At 50.6% G+C, this 13,176-nt stretch overlaps 1 protein-coding gene across 1 annotated transcript in view; it reads left to right on the top strand.

The window, feature by feature from the left end:
* The window catches only part of mettl22 (methyltransferase 22, Kin17 lysine), a 128,898-nt gene that overhangs the window by 108,381 nt on the left and 7,341 nt on the right, over positions 1 to 13,176 (top strand). The gene's annotated exons all lie outside the window — the stretch shown is intronic.

Genomic DNA, 13,176 nt, shown 5'->3' on the forward strand with positions numbered 1-13,176 from the left:
ACCGCCGAAAAGGAAATGAAAATGTGCAGCACACCAAAAGGACTAAAAAAAAATCACAAAACATAAGATGATTAACAAGTATAAAAACAGAGGCATAAACACAGCCCTTGTTTGGTATCCTTGAACCCCCCCCCCGCCAACATGCGCGAGTAAAGTCCTGTCCACAAATGTTTCCCTGTCTTGACCATGCACTCATGAACATATTGCAGAAGTGCGTAGCATTAAGGCGTCCCACGTCGCCCCCCTTTCCCGTCCTGTGAAGGCAGTCGTAGGCTTTTTCTAAATGTAAAGGGTGATGTCCCTCATATATCATGGGGCCTTTATTTCTATTCATACCGGGGCAGCATGTTCTCCCCCTCGTCCCATCCCTACTGAAGAATTTGAACAATTATCAGGCTTGTAGGGGAGGGAAACAGTGTACTCTCTTTAGGGTGTTTCAAGCAGACTAAACATGTCACATTAGAAATGGTGGATATTGTGTAGTTTACCCAGTTGTACCAAACAATCTAATTTGATTTGATTTGCTCTCCATTTATCTCGAACATTTCAACCACAAAAACACACAAATCTGCAACAACAAAAAACAACAAAAAACAAACCCCCAAAAATGAATAAAAATACAAATAAAATACAAATAAAAGATGTAAATTGAAATAGAATATATCTTCCTCGACATGGAAGCAACAGTCGGCAATGGCCCTGTTCGAGAAAAGACAGAAAGAAACAAAACCCATGGTCCTGCCCCTTCCCCACAATATCATACCATTACGCAATAGATTATCTATCAATATCAATAATAATATGGCTATCCACTATAGCGAACCAGGAACCAAATATCCACAAAAATACCAGTTCACGTCATTCTCAAGCTCCTCCAACCTATATCCCTCCAAACCACTCAATAGTATTACTTGTTTTCATTGTTACATCAAGGCCATTCAAAATGGACACCCCACAAACTGAGATGCACCTGCCCCTGAGCGCTGCACGGACAACAGGCTGTTCTTCATTCAATTTCCCTCCTAGACTACAACCCCCATCTCTGCTCATGAACAAAACATTTTTTGTAAGTTGCCAGGGACCTTATTTTGTGTTACTTTAAACATGATTCGTGCAGCTCTGGATTTACACTACATTTACACTCAGTTTGACTTTCTGTTATTTGTATATAATTGGTATGATCTCTATGAAGTACAATCCTTATAGCTCTTTTTGCAATGTGCATATCTTGTCTAGGTTGGTTTTATATGTATTTCCCCAAACTTCAACACAATATGACAGATAGGGTACAATGAGTGTGCAATATAGAGTGTATAGTGATTTCTGATTTAAGATGTATTTAATTTTACCCAGAACTCCAAGCTTCTCGCAATCTTTGAGCACAGATATTTTATATGTGGTTTCCAGCAGAGTTTGTGGTCTATTTAAAACACCCAAAAACTTGATTTCATATATTCTATTGATTTAGACATTTTCAATTTCCAGATGGAGTTCTGTATTTACATTGCAATTTCCAAATAGCATGAATTTGGTTTTATTCAGATTTAATGATAGCTTGTTTGTCTCAACCCAGCATTTTAATTTGTACAATTCCTTCTTTGCCACCTTTAAAAGCTGCTGCAGATCTTCCCCATAACATAACATATTTCTGTCATCTGCCAAGACAACCAATTCGACCCCTGTGGGCACCACAGGTAATATTTAAGCACCTTGATTTGTTCTGGCCTATTTGAACAAATTGCTGTCTATTACTAATATAGCTTTTAAGCCATTCAAGTGCGACCCCTCTGACACCATACCTGTCCTTTTTTTTTTTTTTTTTTAAAGTAGAATCTCATGATCTATTGTGTCGAATGCTTTTTTAAGGTCAATGAATATGCCCAATGCATATTTCTTTCTCTCTGTACAAGTTGTTATTTGCTTCTACTAGCTCCATTAATGCCATGGCAGTAGATCTAGCTGTTCTGAAACCATACTGACTATCCATTAGTAGTTGATGTTTTTCAATGAAATTGGCCAGTCTTTCATCATATAGTTTCTCTAACCCTAACCCTAACTCTAACTGTTATAATAAGGATACCGGTCTGTAATTGGTGAAGAGGTGTTTATCTGTTGAAGTTTTGTTCATACATTTGTTTCACTTTGTTCCTTCAGACCTCACCTCTTCCCAGGGCGCAGTCTCAGGCTGGAACCCTTTCCGATGGAGGTTTACTGCCCTCCAACCCCTTCTTGGGTCAGAGTCAGTCCACCTCCACCCCTTCCGCTTCCCAGACATCTCCTTTTCAGAGCTCTGATCACGGAAAGCACTGCTCGCTTACTAACGCATTCGGTTTCAGCTTACAGTGGCCTGACTGTACATTGAGCTGAGCGCAGCCACCATTTCCCTATGGCTTAAGGCTTTTGCGACCCAACCGGCCGGTGACCCAGTCGATAGCGGTCCCCAGTCAGTGTCTAAACACCAACCCTGTAGCGGTGATTGGCCGCCCAGTTGGGAACCGACGGTCTGATCCCTAGCCCACTTCGCTATGGGTCTAGAAACTTTGACCGTTTACACCAGCCTTGCCTGTTCACGGGTGTGACTTCCCTTCACATCCCGCTAGGTGTGGGCTGTCGCCCACGTACCACGCACTGCCCACACACCTAGATGCGACAGCTGCGCCGACTAGACGGTACCACGGTAGTATGTTCATTCATACTTCATCAGACACGGGGGCCTTCAGTCCTCTCCCCAGCACTATATACTGTCTTTAACGTGCCCTCGGAACTTTGCAATTCCACCGCCGCCTGTTAATGGCTAGGTTCGGGGTGCCTAATCCCCTGCCTAACCATATCAGTATATCAGTAAAATATTTTTATTTTTTCCTACAGTTCCCATCGATATTGAGTCAGTGATTCTCTCTCCACAGTCCTCCTCAGCAAATCTCTTTCCAGTGCCGTTTATTTCTTTAACTAGTTTTGGCCCCATATCAACAACATATATATACTTATATATACTGTATATATATATATATATATATGTTTTTTTTTCTTAAATCCATCCACCACCTAATTTATAAGGCTAATTTTCCCGTCATTGTCTGTAAAATGTTCTACTTTGTTCCTTTAACATTATTTTTTATCCACAGATTTTCAGAATATTTATTCTTATTGCTACATTGTTTTAGTGGGCAGTTTCTGTCATATAGAACTTTAAATGTTTCTAGGAATAACCCATACGCTTTGTCCACATCTGATTCTTCATATATATACTCTTCTAATTCCATTTTAATAACTCATTTCTAAAAGCAGATATGGATTCCTCAGTTCTACTGTCTTGTATGTCATTTCCTTTAACTCCCTCTTCTTTCTATAATTACATTCATAAAATGAAAAGACAGGCAGGTGATCGCTAATATCATGGATTAATAGTCCACTTGTTGTGTTACTTTCCACATTATTTGAGGCTTAGTGCATGCTGACAGAGTCGCCAGGAATTTGAAAATGTTATACATGTGGTGGGTCTGCTTTGGTACAGTGTGACAAGAGAGGCCACCCTGTACCCGGTTTACCTTCGACTCTGACAGCGTGTGAGGTGGTCAATATACCTCCCACGGTCTTGTCCACCACGTCGCCTGGGTCTAAAATAGGAGTCTGTTTTGCCGTTGTCTGCTTTCTCCGCAGCATTCAGTTCCTGTGAAGAGAAAACTCGATTGAGATTAGTTAGAGTTTCGACATATATTCATTTTCATGGAGAGGGGGTTCAAGCCCCCTCCCTCTGTCTCTGTATCATGTCGGTGTAACAGGTTTCGGCCACAGAGGGAGACAGACAATAGGCTGGGTAGTTGCTGTAAGCGGGTTTTTATTGTGAGAGCAGCTGTTCTGGAGTTTCCCGTCAGCTGAGCCTTGCTCCAGCGAGGACGTCTCGGCCCGCTCCTAGTCCGACCCTTTCGGTCGCGGCTCTCCGGCAGCGCTCGTCCGTCCCTCGCTCCCTGACACTCCGCTGCTTCTCCGTCTCAGTACTCCGCTGCTCGTACCCTCGTTTCTGGTCACTGGTTTCGGTTAGTACTTCGTTCTCGGGCTACTCCGTCCGACTCTCTCCTCTGGGGAACAAAGCCACACGTTAAGAGCGCGCGTTGATGAGGATCTAATTGGCATCAGCCGATGCCAATCGGACCCTGATGAGGACCCGATTGGCATCAGCCGATGCCCCTCGGACCCTCATCCCTTCACCAACTGTCCTCTAGCTCCCCCTGCCGGTCGGAACGCGTCATGTTCCCCACACACCCCCACCACCAGATCAAGGCCGGGCGCGCCCGGCCGCCAGCCTACTCCCCCCCCCCCCCATCACGGGAGAGGAAGTCGGCCACGACCATCTGCGCCCCCGGCCTGTGCACCACCGCAAAATTGAAGGGCTGTAGCGCGAGGTACCAGCGTGTGATCCTCGCGTTAGAGTCCTTCATACGGTGGAGCCACTGGAGGGGAGCATGGTCGGAGTAGAGGGTGAACGCGCGCCCCAGCAGGTAGTACCGGAGGGCGCCGACCGCCCACCGGATGGCCAGGCACTCCTTCTCCACCGTGCTGTACCTGCCCTCTCGCTCTGATAACTTGCGGCTCAGGTACAGCACCGGACGGTCGGCTCCCTCCACCTGCTGGGTCAGCACCGCTCCCAGCCCCCTATCCGATGCGTCCGTCTGCAGGGAAAAAGGGATGTTAAAATCCGGAGCATGCAGGACAGTTTTACCACAGAGAGCCGCTTTAATACCTTCAAACGCCACCTGGCACGGCTCCGACCACTGGACCGGGTCTGGGGCACCCTTCCGGGTGAGGTCGGTCAGGGGGCTGGCCAGCTCCGCGAACCCCGGCACGAATTGCCGGTAATAGCCCGCCAGTCCCAGGAACCGCCTCACTTCCTTCCGGGTCCTGGGCTGCGGGGCGGCGGCGACCGCAGCGGTCTTATCTACCTGCGGGCGCACCTCCCCACCGCCCAGGATGTACCCCAGAAAGCGGATCTCCCCCCGCCCGATCACGCACTTCGCTGGGTTGGCCGTGAGCCCCGCTCGCCCCAGCGACTGCAGCACGGCCGCTACCCGCTGCATATGCTGCGGCCATGTATCGCTGTAGATCACGATGTCGTCGAGGTAGGCCGCCGCGTATGCAGAGTGCGGCCGAAGGATACGATCCATGAGCCGCTGGAACGTAGCCGGGGCCCCGAACAACCCGAACGGCAGCGCGGTGAACTGGTATAGACCGCGCGGGGTGGAGAACGCCGTTTTCTCGCGGGACCCTGGCGACAGCGGAATCTGCCAGTATCCCTTCGTACAGTCCAGGGTCGTATAGAATTTCGCCGCGCCAAGCCGGTCCAAGAGCTCGTCGACCCTGGGCATTGGATAGGCATCGAATTTAGACACCGCGTTCACCCGTCGGTAGTCCACACAGAACCGCACAGCCCCATCTCGCTTGGTCACCAGCACGATAGGGCTGCACCAATCACTGTGGGACTCTTCTACCACGCCCAGTTCCAGCATCGCTTCTAACTCCCGGCTCACCACGTCGCGTTTGTGAGCCGGCAGCCTATACGGCCGTGTCCGCACCGTAACGCCCGGTGGTGTCTCTATGTGGTGTTCTATTAGCGTGGTGCGCCCGGGTAGGGGGGAAAACACATCCGCGAACCTCCGTTGCAACTCGGCCACGTCCGCTCGCTGGGCCGCCGAAAGATGGTCTCCCAAGTGGGCCGGGGTACCGATTTTAGACTTTGGGACCTCCGGTCCGAACTCATCCCTCTCGGGAAGTAGCGTAGCCAGCGCAACCGGGATCGCCTCGGTCCATTTTTTTAGAAGGTTCACGTGATATATCTGCGTGCTATCCCCCCGATCTGAACGCACCACCTCATAGTCCACCTCCCCCACCCGCCGTGTGACCGTGAACGGCCCTTGCCACTTGGCGAGTAATTTCGAGCTGGAAGTGGGCAGTAGTACAAGGACCCTGTCTCCCGGTGCGAAGATGCGCAGCTTAGACCCCCTGTCGTACAGGCGCTTCTGTCGTTCCTGGGCCTGGTGCAAATGCTCCCGTGATATAACCCCTAACGTGTGGAGTTTTGCCCGCAGGTCCAGGACGTATTGAATCTCGTTTTTACTGTCGCTGGACCCCTCCTCCCAGCTTTCTTTAATGAGGTCCAGGACGCCGCGAGGCTTGCGCCCATATAGGAGCTCGAATGGGGAAAACCCCGTGGAAGCCTGGGGGACTTCCCGCACCGCGAACAACAGGGGGGCTAGCCATTGGTGCCAATTTTGACTATCCTCGTGAACGAACTTACGGATCATTGATTTAAGCGTCCGGTTGAACCGCTCGCACAGACCATCGCTGGCCGGGTGGTACACGCTCGTCCGGACCGCTTTAATATTCAATAATCCGTACAGCTCTTTGAGGGTGCGTGACATAAAATTGGTACCTTGGTCAGTGAGGATCTCTTTCGGGATCCCCACCCGGGAGATGACCTGAAACAACGCCTGCGCCACACTCTTCGCGGAGATGGAGCGCAGGGGAATTGCCTCGGGGTATCGGGTTGCGTAATCTATCAACACTAACACAAACCGATAGCCCTGTGCACATCGCTCTAATGGGCCGATAATGTCCATTCCAATACGGTCAAACGGGGCCTCAACCAGGGGGAGAGGGTATAACGGCGCCCGCGGGACGGCCGGGGGGTTGGCTAGCTGGCATTCGCGGCAGGCGGCGCACCACCGGCGCACCTCCGCCCATATCCCCGGCCAGTAGAATCGGTCCATTATGCGACTAAGTGTTTTATCATATCCTAGGTGGCCCGCCATGGGGTTATAATGTGCCGCCTGGAATATCGCTTCCCGGCGGCCCCGGGGAACCAGCAACTGGGTGACGTCCTCTTCCCTGCGAGTGTCACGACTCACCCTATATAGTCTGTCCCTAACCAACGTAAAGTATGGGGGAGCGAGCGCCGCGTCTGGCCGTACCCGTGCACCATCAATTACCATCACCTGGTCGTAGGCTGAGCGTAGGGTAGCGTCACGAGACTGTTCGAGGGGAAAATCTCCCACCGGAGGAAACACCGGCAGCGGCACCTCGGGTGGCGGTGCCTCTGCCCCTGCCTCCTCCTGCCCCTCGTCAGCGTCGGCCGCCCCCGCATCAGCGCAGAGCACGGCGCCCGCCCCACGCGTCCCTGCCCGTCGTGCGTGCACCCCTGTCGTCCCCGCTACTGCCCGTGGGAATCCCGCCCAGTCTAGACCCAAGATTAAGGGGTGCATGAGGCTCGGACTAACCGCCGCCTTGACTCTATATTCTCTCCCATTATGTCTGATTTCGATGGGGACCACCGGGTATACGTGAACATCCCCATGCACACACAGTATTGACACCCTCGATGCCCCTACCAATGCCTCTGGTCGCACCAGGCGCTGGTGGATCATAGACTGTAGGCAGCCCGAATCCAGCAGCGCCTCGTGCGTACCCCGCTGCATCCTTACCCGGATACGGTACACCTCGCTCGGATCCGGGGGAGGGGTGACCTCGTCGGCGGTGCGGACAGCCCGGCCGACCTCCATAGCTGGGCAGTCCCGGCGGCGGTGGCCAGGCTGGCCGCACCGCCAGCACCCCTCCTCTGCCGCCTGTGGGGCTCTCTGTGGGGTGAAGGCCACGGCCGCGCCCCCCTGCGTTGGCTCCGGCCACCCTCCCCGGGGAGCGGCCATCGGCCTCTCACGCCGTGGAGCCGCCACGGGCCCGGTCCGAATGGCCAACCCCCCGTGGCGGCGGGGAGCTGGGACCGGGACCGCGGCGGTTCCCGCCGCCCCCCCGTCTGGAGAGGGCAGGTGGTTCTCGGCCAGCCCGACGGCGGTGGTGATGTTGGTGGGCCGGTGGTAGGCTACCCAGGCCGCGGTCCGCGCCGGTAGGCCCGTCACGAACCTCTCCAGGGCGACCTGCTCCACCAGCTCCATCTGCGTTCTCTCCTCGGGCAGCAACCACCGCCGCGCCATGTCCATCACCTGCTGGGCGTACAGGAACGGCCTCCCGCCGGGCTCCAGGGTCAGGGCACGGAGCCGGCGCCGGTGTTCTTCCGGGCTCAGCCCGAGCCGGTCCCGGATGGCCCGGACCACTGTCGGGTAGTCGGCCTGGCTGGCCGCCGGGAGACCCGCCAGCGCGAGCTGCGCCTCCCCGATCAGCAGGGGCCGGAGCTGGTGGGCCCACTCGTCTTCTGGCCATCGCTGTCTCCGGGCCACCTGCTCGAATGTGTCTATATAGGCCTCCGGGTCGTCCCCCTCAGTCATCCGCTGCATCCGGACTCGGGTCCCCCCCTGGCACGCCGTAGTCCCCGTACCCCTCCCGGTCGCGGATGATGGACCGGAGGTCCGCCCGGTCCTCGGCCTGGGCGCGGGCCATGTCCATCAGTGCGTCGTGGCTGGTTCGTGCCATTGCCGCCTGTTGCTCCTGCAGCTGGGCCAGGTGGGCGAGCACATGTCCCAGGGGCGACTCCTTGCCCCCGCCTGTCTGTTCTCTGGTGTTTCCGGGTCCGCCTCTCCTCTGTGCCCCACGTTGGGCGCCACTGTAACAGGTTTCGGCCACAGAGGGAGACAGACAATAGGCTGGGTAGTTGCTGTAAGCGGGTTTTTATTGTGAGAGCAGCTGTTCTGGAGTTTCCCGTCAGCTGAGCCTTGCTCCAGCGAGGACGTCTCGGCCCGCTCCTAGTCCGACCCTTTCGGTCGCGGCTCTCCGGCAGCGCTCGTCCGTCCCTCGCTCCCTGACACTCCGCTGCTTCTCCGTCTCAGTACTCCGCTGCTCGTACCCTCGTTTCTGGTCACTGGTTTCGGTTAGTACTTCGTTCTCGGGCTACTCCGTCCGACTCTCTCCTCTGGGGAACAAAGCCACACGTTAAGAGCGCGCGTTGATGAGGATCTAATTGGCATCAGCCGATGCCAATCGGACCCTGATGAGGACCCGATTGGCATCAGCCGATGCCCCTCGGACCCTCATCCCTTCACCAACTGTCCTCTAGCTCCCCCTGCCGGTCGGAACGCGTCATGTTCCCCACAGTCGGCAAGCTTTCTTTTAATAGATTGGTTATCCCTCTCAACCTAACCCTAACCCTGTGACTACTGGGGGTGGTAGACTGAACCAAATCGATGCTTAATCCCCATTGCTGTCTCAATTGCAGCCATATGGACTTTTATTTTATTTTATATGTGACCCATTATCAAAGTGTATTATTGTAGGGAAACTAAACCGTGGTATGAATTCCTTTAAGAGGCGCTTTATTACAGATGCGGCATCCTCCCGTTTACACGGATATGCTTCAGGCCACCTTGACAATCTATCAATCACTCCCATGTCCGTGAAGTCAATACATATCTCTCATTATTAGTATTCTGCATGGGGTTTCCCCGGTGACTTTCCTGCCGCCGGGAAGTGTTACTGTTAATCCGTCTGGTCCACAAGTTACCTCCGCGTTCAATTTACATAGCAGGTCCCTCCCCATTACGTTTACGGGGCATTGGGGAGCGAACAGGTAGTTGTTTGACAATTTCTGGTGGCCTATTTCTGTTTCTAGGGGGATTGTTTATTTCTGTGTCTGTGCCTGTCCGGAGTAGCCTACTGTCGTCATGGCCAGATTTTCCGACAGAGGAGGAACTCTACCCTTGTGGTTTGTCATGGTGGACGCTGCTGCTCCAGTATCTACCATGAACTGTTTTTTCTCTCCTCCCACCAGTATTTCGATCATTGGTTCTTCGTTCGGGTGGAAGTGGTAGGTTCCTCTTTCGCCTCCCGGGCATCCCTATAGGCTTTGACCATAAGGAGCCCCTCCTTGTGGTTGATTCATCATGGGGGCCATTATGGTTGGGGCCGGTTGGCCTGGCATCGGGCCCCCCCACTGTTGCTGTGTGGGGGGTCGAAACTGCTGGGGCTGCCATTGCTGCTGCTGCGTTGGTCCCCATGACTGCTGTTGGCCCCCTTGGTTAGGGCATTTCTTCTTCCAGTGTCCTGTTCCTCCACATGTGTGGCAGGCACCTGCTCCTGGTGTTCTTGGTCCTCCACGGCCTCTCCTGCGGCCTCCTCGCCCACGTCCTCTCCCTCCGCCTCTCTGTTGATATTCGGGGAAGGATTGGTACTGAGCCGGGGGCTGTGGTGCTGCAGAGGCCTGCGGCACCTCTCCAAGCTGGACCAATATCTTGCATTCTTTACATTCCTTCTTCCTTGTCGTAGCCACAACTACGGTCACCTGCATTTTCAACAACCTCTCACGCTGCACGGCCTGTTTCTCCTCGGTCTCGTCGGTTTTTCTTTCTTCTGAATTAATTAAGGTCTTATATTATATCTGTGTGTATCTATCTTGTCGGTCCTCTATGTATTATGTCTTATATAATATATACTATGTATACTATATACTATGTCTTATGTGTTCTGCATTATCTGCTCATCTAGATAGTCATTCTACTGAAGGTTCACTGTATCGTGTGGCTATGCTGCCACCCTTATCATCAATATTATTATTGCCAACCAATACTAAACAAACTGAACAACTAAACAAAACCACCCTCACCCAATATGTCAATATCAGAACACACCAAAAATACTACTATTATACAACCCGTGAGACATACATCACCGTGCGTCAACAGAGACACTCCTAGTGAGCTTTTTTTTTCACTGCTGTCTGCGCTTCAATGGTGGGTCACACCCGCAGCACAACACTTCTTTAAACACCTTGAACGAGGCATAACATATTTTATAAAGTTTGCAAGTGATATTTGAGTGATACCAAGCCAGGGAGCACTCAGCCTAGACCAGTTGCTCCAGGGCGCTTTACTCAACTATCCCTTTTAATAGTAATAATTACAATAAAAATAACAATTCTAACACTATTATTTACACACAATATTACGTAACATATTGCGTGAGTTTAGAATTATAAGGTTATATCTCCGCTTAGGGTAGTTCAGAGATATTGAGCGTCAACGTTTTTACATTCCATTATGTTTTGTGAGATGGAACCTTTGTATTTTATGAATTACCCACTCAAAATGTCAACATTTTAAAAATAACACCACACATTAATAAACCACTTAATGGATCAGATTATGCAAAAAACTCAATTTTGACTAAAACGATGATAGAACCTTATAATCCTAACGTCACAATTGTTTTAGCGCCCGCTGTGAGAGGAGGCACGCTAATACTAGGACCTCTACCGGACTGCAGTCCTGCCGTAGACGCTACCCTACTCGCAATGACCTCACTTCTCACTTGGTTTGCAAGGTATTTCAACCTTCGGGACACCGTCCTTTCATTAGACCTCGTCGGGTCTAAACTGGGGGCTGGTTACCTCTTAATATCCAGGACTGTCGTGTCTTTCCTTACCTTAGACCTCGGCGGGTCTATCCTGGGGACTGGTTACCCCTCTTTATTTCCAGGACTTAGCTACTGTCCCTTCTTTAGACCTCGGCGGGTCTTATTACACGTTAATACAAGATGTGCTTAAATATCAGACAGTGGTGTTCAATAATGTATAGAATGTCAATTTAATTAATGATTATCCTTACTTTTGACGGATCTTCAAAGACACAGATCAGAATGGGTTTGACGATTCCAGGACCCAGCACTTCCAGCTAGAATACTATTGTCTACCTAAGCAGATTTCATTAAATGGCTCTGCTCACCTCTTTTGTGTTGGTACCGTGGAAGTGCTTAGTCCGAACCCAGCCTCGCCCACTCCTCCTTGCATCCCGTTGAAGATCACGTCGGGGTCACCAATTTTGTAAGGTGATCAACTTCTCCAGTATCGATTTAATTGAGTCGTCACTTTACAAGCGAGTTCGTTTAATCTCAACGAGACGTCCTTGATATCACTTCTTAAGATGATATGATCCAATCAAATATTAGGCACCACTACTGAACTGTTCATTAAGATAATATTTATTCAAGCATATCAGCAAGCAATAATAGTTCATTTCCATGGAAAAGTGGTCTCATCTAGTTTCACCTCTGCAGGCCCGTCTCAGCTAGCCGTCAACAAGTTAACTGCAAGAGCTCCACCAGACCAGAGTCCCCTTTTTCCTTGGTACATAGTGTTTATACATTTGATTTAACATTGGGGCTGGGTGGTGCCCCCCCCCCCCCCCCTATCTAGTAGTTTTCCACTTGTCCGTACAAAATCCGTTGCAGCTGCTCGTTAGCATGGCCTTCAATTCCTCTCTTGTGTGGGTGCTGAGAGTCTATGTATGTTATCAGCTTGAGTGTCCTGCTAGCGTCTCGTTCCCATGGTGATATCATACTTTGTGAGCAGAGCAGTGAGTTGAGTTCTTATCAGTAGCTTGTGAAAACATTTGAAGTTGCACAGTAATATGAGTTAGGATTCGATTTACAAGTTAAAGTATAGTATAGAAGAATAGACTTATCATTAATCATTAGTTATGAAAGTATAAAATCAGTACAGAAAAATAGAATATCATAACAGCAGGTATACAATGGTTGTTAGCACATAGGTAAAAATAAGTAATTTATAGGCAGTTTGAATCATAAAACGTTCTTTTAGTCAGGAGCTTGTCTTCTTCTTGTCGCTCAAAAACAGAACCTCTCTTTTGGCTTTGCGTGACCTTCCTATTGTTCTCAACTGACCACATTCACATATTATTTAAATGAGCACATAGTACATGATTTATCACTTGTAGTGATTTTAATACAAATTCCCAACACTGCTCAAAGGGAGTAACGTTAGGGGAGACCCTTCCAGTTCCACTAGTGCTAGCTAACGTTAGCTGGCACCAGTCATGAACCTTCCAGTTCCACTAGTGCTAGCTAACGTTAGCTGGCACCAGTCATGAACCTTCCAGTTCCACTAGTGCTAGCTAACGTTAGCTGGCATCAGTCATGAAACTTTTGTCACTATTGTTAACTCTAATGAACGTTGTTTCACTAAACGTAAACTTCACTGTCAAGCTCCTCTTGCCGCAAGTTAGCTACGGTAACGTAGCTGCTAGCATCACTCTGACATACTGATAGTAACGTTAGCTAACAGCAACATAACATATGACAGTATAACCTAGCTAACTAATTAACCTAATTAACCTTAACCAATTAGTCCTACCACACCAGATGTTCTAGTTAGTGTTTGGTCCTACCACACCACATGTTCTAGTTAGTGTTTGGTCCTACCACACCACATGTTCTAGTTAGTGT

The sequence above is a fragment of the Nansenia antarctica genome, assembly GCF_963989245.1.
Source record: "Nansenia antarctica genome assembly, chromosome: 2".
In the NCBI taxonomy this organism is placed as follows: Eukaryota; Metazoa; Chordata; class Actinopteri; order Argentiniformes; family Microstomatidae; genus Nansenia; species Nansenia antarctica.